This window comes from Mixophyes fleayi, chromosome 1 (genome assembly GCF_038048845.1).
Source record: "Mixophyes fleayi isolate aMixFle1 chromosome 1, aMixFle1.hap1, whole genome shotgun sequence".
Classification (NCBI taxonomy): domain Eukaryota; kingdom Metazoa; phylum Chordata; class Amphibia; order Anura; family Limnodynastidae; genus Mixophyes; species Mixophyes fleayi.
The window spans coordinates 455,486,253-455,499,041 of NC_134402.1; positions in this window are offsets into that span (position 1 = coordinate 455,486,253).

A 12,789-nucleotide genomic window follows, 5' to 3' on the forward strand; every position below is an offset into this window, starting at 1 on the left:
ATGGGGTGAGTTTCTCCACGTTTATGTATTTGAATGAGCACCAGGAGGTCACCACAGTTCCTGTTATTAATTACGGCTGGTCTACTCCTTGCCAAAATCATTAGTCACTAGAAAATTGTGGTTTAATCTGTGCACGGACCAATCAACATTAATTACTTTGACTGATTGCCTTGTTTGTTAGTTACACTTGGAGATTTAGATGATCAAAAGTAAAATGAAAACAAAGCATATTCCCTGTGTGTTATATATATTTTTAGAATATTTTTTCTTTTACAATTGAATGTGAGCGTCTCAGATCCAAGAAGTATGGTGCTAATTAGTGGAGCTGCAAGTATTTAAAGTGTTCTAAACCCCACTGCCTAGAATAACTCTTCTACTCCTACCACCACTCCAAATTGTGCAGGACTTCACAGAGGTGTAGAGTTGGCAACTATCCCTGATTTCAAGGAGCAGTCACTGGTTTTAAAGATTTGCTCTTAGAATTTTTTTTCCCTGAAATTGTTAATATTTTTCTGTACTGATTGCTGCAGAATAAAATTCATCTTTTCCCTCTAGAGATCTGCAGAACATTGCTCTGTTTCATCCACCCTATGGCATATATACAAGTTGATATAGTCTGCAGGTTAGTAGATTATTGACATCTTTGACATCTGCAGAACATTTATTTGCTCCAGCTACCAGCTGGCATATACTTATTAATATATTCCTCAGTTTATTAATTTACTGACCTCTTTAGAGCTCTGCAGAATGATGCACTATTTCATCTACCCCTTACAGAAACCTACTGATATATTCTTAAGATTATTAGTTTACTGTCTTCTCTAGAGATCTGCAGGACATCGCTCTTTTTCAATTGTTGTGCTCTTATGGGGCTCACCCAGGTAGACACTTCCTTTAATTAAACAGTAAATATAGACCACAGAGCTTAGTGAATAATAACAGTAGTGACCAACACGTGCTCAATAATAAAGATAAATAAACACATACAGTAGGCAGCTTCACGTCACAGAGCAGACACATGCCTAAAATAAATACAAACAAACAGAAGCGCCAGACATAGTGTAAATCTGAAACCATAAATTAAAATTAATTCAATAAGAGTGGCCGCATACCAAAGACCAATAAATAAGGGGCTTATCTTATTTGAGTTCCAGATCTTCTTTGCAGACCATCAATCCAGGGGTGTACTGCACATAGCTTTAAAGGCAAGTCTTTCCCAAGCACTAGCAGTCATGGGAAGATCTGGGACTCTAACAAGATAACACACTTCCTTTAGCCTGGTCTGAGAAGGAAACATACCACCAATGTTGACACAGAGGGCCTGATTCATCAAGACATGTATCTGGTGATTTTAAGCGCATCGTACGCAAAATCACTTTGCGCATGCCCAGAAACAGGAGATATGTCCGTGAACACAGCCTTGTCCCCTCTGTCTTCAAAAGTAAAGGACACATACTACACCCTACGATTTCGGGTAGTGACCGAGATGGGGAAGGGGCATTTTGCCAAAGTCAATGTACAGTAAGCGCGTGCCAAACTCATGCCATAGTTAATGTACAGTACAGCGTGCCAAACTCATGCCATAGTCAATGTACAGTAAGAGTGTGCCTAACTCATGCCATAGTCAATGTTCAGTAAGGGCATGCCAAACTCATGCCATAGTTAATGTACAGTAAGGGTGTGCCAAACTCATGCCATAGTCAATGTACAGTAAGGGCGTGCCAAACTCATGCCATAGTCAATGTACAGTAAGAGCGTGCCAAACTCATGCCATAGTCAATGTACAGTAAGGGCGTGCCAAACTCATGCCATAGTCAATGTACAGTAAGAGCGTGCCAAACTCATGCCATAGTCAATGTACAGTAAGAGCGTGCCAAACTCATGCCATAGCAAATGTACAGTAAGGGCGTGCCAAACTCATGCCATAGTCAATGTACAGTAAGAGCGTGCCAAGCTCATGCCATAGTCAATGTACAGTAAGGGCGTGCCAAACTCATGCCATAGTCAATGTACAGTAAGGGCATGCCAAACTCATGCCATAGTCAATGTACAGTAAGGGCGTGCCAAACTCATGCCATAGTCAATGTACAGTAAGAGCGTGCCAAACTCATGCCATAGTCAATGTACAGTAAGAGCGTGCCAAACTCATGCCATAGCAAATGTACAGTAAGGGCGTGCCAAACTCATGCCATAGTCAATGTACAGTAAGGGCGTGCCAAACTCATGCCATAGTCAATGTACAGTAAGGGCGTGCCAAACTCATGCATTAGTTAATGTACAGTAAGCGCGTGCCAAACTCATGCCATAGTCAATGTACAGTAAGGTTGTGCCAAACTCATGCCATAGTCAATGTACAGTAAGAGCGTGCCAAACTGAAACACACATAACCACTTCCAAATCCAGCTCTTTCAATCTCTAAGTTATTTGTTTTTTGCTACATCTCTTGCTCCACCTACAGGGCTAGTCTAAGGGCTAGATATACTAAAGGGATGTTTAACCATCAGTTTTTGGCAGTATTTGCAGCAGTTTTAAAACCGCCGGATTCACTAAAGGCCTAACCACCAAATAGATGGCTGAAAACCACATTATAACAAACCACCACTTTACAATGAATGTCGGTCGTGATGACGTCATCACGACCGACATTCACTGCGAGCGCAGCACGGAAGAGGGGACCAGGGAGGGAGCCGGATCACCACTTCACCTGACCACCTGACCTTACCGGTCAGGTGACCGCAAAAGGCAAGTTTTTGTTTTGTTTTGTTTTTTTACAGGAGTCCTGCCTTGGGCCTCTTGCCCCCTGGGCCCCCAGGCACCTCCCCATCGTGCCCAGTCGGAAAGACGGCCCTGAGTCCTGATCAGCAGTGAGCAGTGGTGACAGCTGTGTATGCATGTTAGAACATGTGTTTGCATTTAGGAGCAACTGTAAAAATATATTTAATGATCAGTAGACATTGAGAACATCCTAATAAATGTATTTCAAGGGTAAAAAAATTAAAAAAACAGTTTTTTAAGAACTGTTTTATCATTAATGCCTATATTATTAACAGGTGACATTAGCTCAATATTTTTTTTTCTCCTGTGCATTATTTTGTATACTTATAATCCACATAGGTATTGGATGTATCCTTCATTGTCTTGTGTAGTAGAGCAGAGCAGACCTGTCTCCAATTTCAACAGCGTCCGTATCTTGAGATCAACTCCTTGATTAATTAGAGAGTGTGCAAAGCCTAAATATATAGCTTTAATATGAATTGCAAGTTGTGCTCAGTATGTGTGCCTTGGAGAATCAGACACAGAGAGAGACAAGATACCCAAACCAAAACAAGACCCCATGAAATGTACTATTTTAAAGGAAGAACTTGACATAAAAGAAAATAGGCTAAATAGGTTATTTAAAACCATTGCCAGAATATCCAGCTACTACAGCCCTGTTACCTGCATGGCTTATTTACAAACTACTTCAGTCCTGTTACCTGCATTGTCAGTATATCCAGTTGCTTTACAATCCCATTATACCAGTGACATTGCGCCTGATTCATTAAGGAACTTAGGCAAGAAATGGAGTAAGGTCTCTTACTTAAGTTTTCTGGACAAAACTATGTTGCAATGCAAGGGGTTCAAATAAATTTTTCCATTTTGCGCATAAGTTAAATACTGTCTGTTTTTTCATGTAGCACACAAATATCAAGTTTAAATTTTAGTGTACAAATAAGCTATCAAGTATTTTGTGATACATGAAAAAACATGGTTTTGTCCAGAAAACTAAAGTAAGAAAACTTACTCAATTTCTTGCCTAAGTTCCATAATGAATCAGGCCCATTGTCAGTATATCCCGTGACTCTAGTCCTGCTTTCTGCTCAGCTTGGTTATCCGCATTTCTACTTGTCCAGCCACTAGGATCCATCCCCTGAACTCTGTATACAATAACTTTTGTAACTTTGTCCTCAGCCTGCAATAGTCAGTTGTCCTTTACACCTCAGCTTAAGCAAATTGAGGCCTCCTCTACAAGCCACATGTTGATTCCACGCTTAATCCTCAAGCCCTGGCATTACAAAGAAGGGGGGATATTTTTTACTCAAGCGCAGTGGAGAATACTTTCCATGTTGTTGAAGGTGCTGAAACCTTTCGAAGTACTCACCTGTGAAGTGAGTTCAGACACTGCTAGCTTGAGCAAGGCGATTCCCATAATTAGATTTTTGTAAAATCAGCTTGAGAAACTGAAGGAGGAGATGAAACAAAGCAATTACGCTAAGTATGTCGGACTTGTAGATCAAGCACTTTATTCGCTATGCCAGGACCTAAGAGTTATCTAAATCTTGAAATCGTATCACTACATTTTGGTGACTGTGCTTGATCCTAAGTTTAAGAGCTATGTCTTCTCTTTGTTTCCATCTGACCCAGATCTTAAGACATGCAAGGAGCTACTGGTGAGCAAGATGACAGCTCAAGTGTTACGTGACAGGATGGAGTCTCCTCCTTCAGTTTCTCAGTCAACTGCTGCTAGGAAAAAAACTTCACATTTTGACATCTGGTCTGGTCTAAAATAATTGACCAAAAATGTGACACCTCTGCTGTAACTCCACCTTATCCTACTATCAACATTCAAAGGATGGTGGAGGTTTATTTTAACAACAGCATAGAAATAAACACATCGGGCAGTCCCTTAATATACTGGGAGGAAATAAAGGGACTTTGGACACCCATTTACCAATTTGTTTTGCACTACCTAAGCTTCCCTCTCTCAATTGTGTACTTGGAAAGAGTTTTCAGCATAGCCGGGAATCTTGTCAGCGATCGACGTAGGAGGCTACTTTCTCAAAATGTGGAAAAGATGATGTCCATTAAAATGAACCACCATTTCCACGAGGAAGGCATTTCCCGACAATTACATCTAAGTACAGAGACTTCTGTAATGGTGGATTCCAGCAGGGATGAATTAATAATGTGTGAGGAAGATGTACACACTGATGAGGGTGAGGATGAGGCTGAGGATGATGACATCAACATCTTGCCACTGTAGAGCTCATTAACAGCACTGTTACCTTAGGTGCCTTAAGGCCATTATTAGCTTGTTTTGTGGGCGCCCAAACAAAGCAAGTACTTCAGCTACAAAAGTGGCACCCCTTGTCGCTAAAGTGCTTGGTTTGTTAAAGTATGCATGTCCTTTTTAAGATACAACATAAGGGTGGGTGTGGGGTCCAAAAGACAATTTCATCTTGCACCACTTTTCCTTTCTGCTACCACTGTGTGCCAATGTTACCTAGATGTTGTAGTAACAAAGAACAGCATTGCTTGCAGAATTAATGTAACATGAATGTCTAAATTAGAGAAGGACACTGACCCTCGTGTTTTGGTTTTGTATTCGGTTTTGGATCTGGATTACCTTCGTGTTTTGGTTTTGGTTTTGGTTTTGCAAAACCGCCCTTGCGTGTTTTGGTTTTTTTATTTTTGTTTGGTTTTGTTTTGCTATTTTTGAAAAAAAATTACAATTTTTTTGGTCTAAAATAACCTAATTTAGTGCTCCACCAGTTTCTTAGATAAGTGAGGTAATTCTAAAGCTAATAAATTATGAAAAAAACAGTTTAATCCCTGGTAGGCCATCCTTAATTCCAACACTTGTCTGCAAATTATACAGACAAACCTGGTTGTCTACCTCCTCCATCTTTGATTATTGGCAAAGTAGCCATTGTCTTTGGGTGTATATTACACCCTCCACTTGTCGTTGAATATTAAATAAAACTGCCTGCACAGACTGTGTAACTAGAAAGTAAAATTAAATGGACCACGGTAGTTTGGTGGCTATCTATGCCCTCCCCCCCTGCCCTCCACTTGTAGTTAAATATAAAAAAAAGCAGCCTGCACAGACTGTGGAACTAGAAATTCGAATATACAAAGAAATGGACAAAGGTAGTTTGGTATCTGTCTGCATCAGATCCCCTCTCCACTAGGAGTAAAATAGAAAACTATTCAGCCGTTATATAATCTACAATATAAGTAGAAATTGAGAAAGGCAATTTGGTATCTGTCTGCATCATAATCATCAACGTCCTCATTAGCGCCCTCGTTACCTCCACAAATCTCCCCCTCATCCTCTTCTATTTCCAAAGTGGCATCCTCAATTTGTGTATCACCGGCTACACTCGGGCTGTTCTGGTACACATCAGCAGAGCTGCTGAAAGGGCCCTTCTTTATGGGTACACTAACAGAATGCTAACGATTAGACATACCACTGTTGGATGGACTCTCCACAGGGATTGGTGTCATTTGTGAATCAGAGCAAACATTATCCTCTAATGCCTTGCTGTTATCTTGCAGCTCGGCTTTGACGCATAACAGTAGTTGTGCACCAATTGTAGGCTCGGTAACTTTTTGGGATCTGCCACTACTAGCCAAATGTGAAGGCTTCATTCTCTCTTTGCCACTGCGTGTGTAGAATGGCATGTTGCCAATTATTTTTTTTTCGGCACTTAACTTTTGCTCAGAAACACTTCTTTTTCGCTTCAACACAGTAAAAAAAAAATTTTGTTTTTGTTGTTTTGGACTGATTTCAAAACACTCTGTAGTTTGACATCGCCTTGCCCAGATGACGTACTGGACTGGTGACAGAACCTGGTTGCTCATTCTGCTCATATGTGGACTGCTTTGAATTCATTCTCCGGCCAAAGCACTTGTAGTGCTAAAAATTATTTGGTAAAATACTGCTGACAGGTAGTAATTTTGACAGCCAGAAATATTTATGCACAATTAGGGGGGACACCGAAAAGCATTGGGGAGTGCTAAAAATGAGTTTGTAGATACTGCTGACAGATATGACTTTTGACAGCCAGAAATATTTTTGCACAATAAGGGGGGACACCCCAAAAGCACTGGGGAGTGCTAAAAATTAGTTGGTAGATAATGCTGACAGATAGTAATTTTGACAGCCAGAAATATTTAAGCACAATTATGGGGGACACCCCAAAAGCACTCGGGAGTGCCAAATATTAAAAAAATAAAATAAACCTCTATCCTCCTCTCTTCTCTAGCGATTTTTGTTACAGCAATTGGAATAAGAATATTGTATTCTCTGTCCCTGCTCTACTCAGCCTGTGACTACACCCTGCTCTCTCCCTCTGTCAAATGGCGATGGATTGTTGTGGAGGCGTGCATTTATAATCTTGAAGTATCGCGAGAACTGAACCACGAAATCCGACGACGTCACAATGATGTTCGGCCTCGATTTGGATTCGGAGCGGGCGGGAGAGTACCGAGCTACTCAGCTCGGTACTCGGATACCCAAAGTTCGGGTGGGTTCGGTTCTCGGGGAATTGGACCCGCCCATCTCTAGTCTAAATAGACTTGTACATGTATTACTCAAACCTTCCACTTTGCTGCTGTTTCATCAGTATTGCAGAAAGTATTTGTAATCTGTACTTTACGTCAAAGGTACCTGACTATATTTTATTTTTTGGGGGGATTTGGGATTCTAAGCTCAGTGATGACCTTGCTTTTTGCTGTGAATGTCAGTGGCTATTTTTAGTGCATTGTCTGGAACAAGATCCGATATACTCATGTCAGAGATTCAGCCAATTTTTGGACAACTGGATTTACCCTTCTCAGGTTTGCTTTCAATCAACCTTTCAATTGCTTCTCTCTCATACATGTGACCATATACTTTGTTTTCACTGGGTTCATCGTCTCCAACTGTGTTATAGGAGTGCTCTGGGGAACGGCGATCTCCTCAACTTCATCTTCCAAAGCTTCGTCTGCAGGGGCCGGTGACACACCCATTTGTATTCTCAGGTCTCTTAGCTGTTCTTTAAACTGGACATATTTATCATTCTGTCTCAGGGCCTCCTCTATATTTTTCTTTTGAAGCGCAGTGTATCTCTCGTGTACAAGGTCTCTTAAATCCGGGATCTCATCCGGTGGGTCACGTTTTAACTTAAGTACGGTCTCCTCAACTGCATCTATATATTGGTTTAAATCTTTGTTCAATGCAACGTATTCCAATATGACGTATTCCATGCTGCCCACATGTTCCGTGTCACAATCTGTCTGAAGCAGATCTAATGCCCCTCCAGTTGTAATATCCATTGCTGTGTCTACATAAGTTTGGCAGTTCTTCAGGGATGAGAGGGAGGCATCCAGAGAGGAGAAGGAGATTAAAGATGCAGCACAAGCAGACATGGTTTAATAATGTAGAGTTCATTGACAGCACTGTTAGGCTTAAGGCAGCTAAGCGTGGGCGGGCACAAGGACAATTCCATCTTATGCCACTTTTCTTTTCTGCCACTACTGTGTGACAATTTTTCCTAGATGTGCTATGAACTGCCGTGTGTTTGTGTCGTTGCTCTGTCGCTTGGTATCAAGTCAGCTCTCTACAGTCTTTGTCCGAGAGTGGATGAAAATAATATTGTGACCTGTAAGGTGATCAAAATTGACTGGAAATTAGTGTTATTGAGGTTAAAAATAATGAACAATAAAGATCCAAAACCAATACCAAAACACAGACTTAATCCAGATCCAAAACCAAAACCAAAACTAAAACACGGGGGTCAGTGAACATCTCTAATCTAAAGTATTATAAAGGCCTCATTGGTGTGATGTAATGTTGATGACTCAGCAACAGAGGGGATACTGCGATCCACGCTGTCTGAGAGTTACAAGCCTCCACCAAGCTGATAAACAAGTAAAAACCTAGCAGATCTGATTAATATATATTCTCATGGGACTTACCTAAGAGAAGACTGTTGTTATGTACTGACAAGTAATACTGTTATTGTATTATGAACGAATCAGGCAATTTATATTGTTGTAGGTTATATTTATTGAACGTGATTAGGAAGCTAATTATTCATATGTTAAACATTAGCTAATCCTATATTAAGGTATTAGATATACTGCAGCAAATTACATTTCTATCGGAGCAGCTGCATTGCAAGACTGATTTTTTAGTTGCCCACATTTGAAACTAATTTCTTATATAATATAACAATGGTCAATCACAGAGTGAATTCATTTTCTTTTCAACCAGTGTCAGAAAAAAAAAATAGGTAGGAAATGTTTTGACAAAGAAGGGGGTTTATCCAGTGAAACTAATGTCTGTTGGAGATTATTTGACTGTTTGAAAAGTTGTGTTAATGCCTATCTATTTTAATTAACAAACTTTTTATTCAAAAAGTGTTTTACATCTCTATCTCATTTACTGGAATCCACAGGAAATATTTCAGACGTTGATAAAACCTTTCACTAATGTGTGACTTTGCTCTTGGTTATTTTGGATGTGATGTATTTTGGAGGTGCCGTGTGGTGCGTGGTGCGATGGTCCCTTCCAGGCAAGAATAGTAATGGCTAAATAAAGAGGGTAAAGTCTGAGGAAGAAAGAAAGTATCAAGTTATTTATACACTCTTTACACACACTCGGGTTACATTCTTACCATTGTGGACTTTGGGGTCTTAGGACATCTTACAAACTTGTCCGTCTCTTACAGCAGAACCTTTGTACCCATTACCCACATGGCACAACATGACAAATTATGACCTGATAGGCTACACTGTAAACTGTAAACCAGGATCAAGTTGTGCAAATAGCTGCAGATACTTTCTGTAATTAAGAACATCACTGTTTGTAGCGGTAAGAGCTAACAGCAGGTGGGAGCAATTTCTGATGTGATTGATCCCGGTTTGGAAATAAAAGATGAATGTGAATCACCCCCAGGCTTCCAATTTCCTCTGATCCCAAGAAAGATAACGTTTTTTTCTGGATTAAAATAAGATTTCATAATAATTGCGACATCTGTTTTCTGAAACCTATTAGAGTAGGATATTTGTCTAACAGTTTAATACTGCTGTAACATGTACCGGTCTAGGCTTATAATGTCATTTCTGTCTGTTAGGGGCAATTATCTTCCCCTCCCTTTCCTTCCTTATCCTTTAACAATATGGAAGTGCTGTAGATCGTGAAAACTATGAACTATCAACTATGTATATCTGTGCAAGATATGGAAAAAGTGACTACTTTAAAGTACTTGATGATTTATATCAGTGGAATGTTGTTCTCTGATACATTTTCATGAAAATCAGCATTCTTTATGAATAGCCCCATTTGTAAAACAAATGAAAACACTTTGGCTTCTGGCTGTTGACATGGAGACCAGTACGTGGTGGAACCTTCTAGTTGTGGGTAGGTTACAATCGTATAGTGGTGTTGTACATAGGCATATGTCCATTTGTAGACGGCGGTAGGGCACGGATGAAGCTTTTCCACATCTTGAAAAGCTTTTGGGTTTGTTTCTATGTTTGGAACGATCCATCCGATCAATCCATTCTGAAAATGTGGAACGGCTTCTCTTTGAATAATGGTTTGGGTGGAGTTTTGGAGACTGATTTTTTTTTTTAGCTACATATGGCAAGTAATATTATTTTTAACAGCTAAGGTGGCTCTGACTGTTGGAAGGATGTCCAAGATTGCCCATTCAGGTGTTGTCGATAAGAAGATGATAAGAACTCCTAATTTTGTCCAAAAATACTTAATTTAGGGGCAATCCCGGAGGCAATGATACAGATTGACCTCTGGGAAGTTTGCTTTTGGGCGTATGTACATGTTTGATAAGCCAATTATTTTTTTTATCTATAGTACTGGATGGCAATAGAGAATGTGTGAATGAGTCCAAGAAGAAAGCAGGGAAGTAACCGAGCCACCGGCCAAATCCAGATTAATTCTTCTTCCAGATTAATGCAGATAGTTGTAGTGCAGTGAAGTGGCTTGTGATTTAGGGGGTTTCCTAATATAAAGGGTGTCTTACTATCATTATATTAGATTCAAAGACTATATTTGTTACTTTACTGATATAATGTTGGGTTGGAAGAGAACCCAGGTTTAATGGGCTCCCCTGAATCTCATATTTAGTTGTAGATTGTGCATAAGTATAAGGTTATTTTTAAAGATCTATGTGTTAAGCAGTTCCTTGAGTTAATGTCTACTTTGTCTCAAGCCATGAAGGGATAGGACATCATGTTATCCTGGAATTCAGGGTTGTGTAGTAAGGGTAAGTGAATAGATTTATAATTATGTCTTAGAATGTGCCACAATCTGCAGGTGGATATGAGAAGTGGGTTTCTGGGAATTGATGGGGGGTTTCTTGATCATGTTAATTTAGAAACAAGATTGGTTTGGTGCCTATAAAAAAAATATTCTCTATGGGCATAAGAAACTTATGTATCACAGTTGGTAATCTGATTGTAGTAGGCTATATTGGGGAAATTGAGCCCTATTATTGAATTTTGTTTGTTGGAATTTAGCTAGACCTGTTATGGGTCTCTTATGCCTTCAGAAGAGAAATTGAAAAGTTTCAGTGAGATGGGGCAGCCCTGGCGTCAGTCCAAACCTGTCATCTTTTAAGCCATTCATTGGGAAAAAAACAACAGGGTTGTAGTAAAATATCTCATGAAATGAATAAGAACCAGATCACATATACTGGTTTCTAGGCACTAAATAGATGGGATCAGGAGACAGTGGGATCTAGACCAAGGATGTTTGGGGAACTGGGCTTTAATGAAAAGGTAACAACTGCCATCGTTGTACAGATACCTGTTATTGAGTGACAACGCCCTAATAAACCAACCTGGTGTTCAGTGAGGGTAGGGAGAATTTATTTTTTACTTTCTATTTTGTTTGGAGATAATCAATGAAGATAGATCCAAAGTTCACATAGTCTTTGTTTTTACTGAAGGTAGATAGAACACTGTAATAACTAACACAGGAGTAAGAATATGTTACTAACTGCTTCTGTCATGGTGTCCTCTGAAGCCCAGAGACCTACAGTAACGTTAGCTGCAAAGAAAGTGCCATACAAGAGACATACTAGGAATTATGTTTCACAGACCTTTTCCAGATTGGCAACTGGTTTGGGTCTAAAGAAACACAGCAAGGGTTAATCTGATGATCTCTTGATCAACATTGATGCTGTGCTGGTGCTGGAGGGCTTACCTGTGCCTGTAAGATCCAGCCAGTGTAAGGAGCCCTTGCCAGAGGATTGAGTCTCTCAGACCAGTGTCCAGAACTCCCCAGAACTCCTGTTACCTGATCCTGCTCTGCACTGACTACTGATGCTATCTGCCTTCCATTCTGGCCATGCATTTTGTGACCACAAATTATTTCTTTGACTGAAGTCTTAGTGCACTTGGACATCTTATTACTACACACTGCTGTGATTACAATATACCTATGTGTACTACATAAGTCCAGTACTAATTGAACTGTTACTGTGCTCCGTTCCTGCATTGGCGCTATCTGGTTCCACCTGCTGTTAGCTAGCACTGAACTATTGCTCTGTCTTTTTCCTGCATTGGCGCTGTCTAACTACTGCTGTATTACTAAGTGCTCTCTGTTCCTACATCTACTGTATCTGGTTATCTACACCAGCTGAACATTGGAGATCAATAAGACACAAGTGCTAGACCTGTCTTCACAGCTGTCACGGGCTGGGTTTGACTGATGACTACTTGTTGGTATTGACGTTGCTGAACTAAGAGACATGGAGTCTAACGCGCCTCTGGTCTTCTCCAGGGAATCCCGCAAGGAGGTTTGTTTTTAGCTGCAAGAGACACGAAGGTTGTGGTTCTCCAAGCCAGCTACCAACGACGTAGTGGGTGAACAGGGGTAGTCGTACAGTCCGAAGTCAAACCGTGCGGGATGCGAGGTACCAAAGGTTAAACCAAGAGAGTAGTCAGGAATCAGGGAGTCAGATGCCAGGAGAGATGAACGGAGCCCAAAGGAATATCTGAAATCAGGGTCAGGGATAG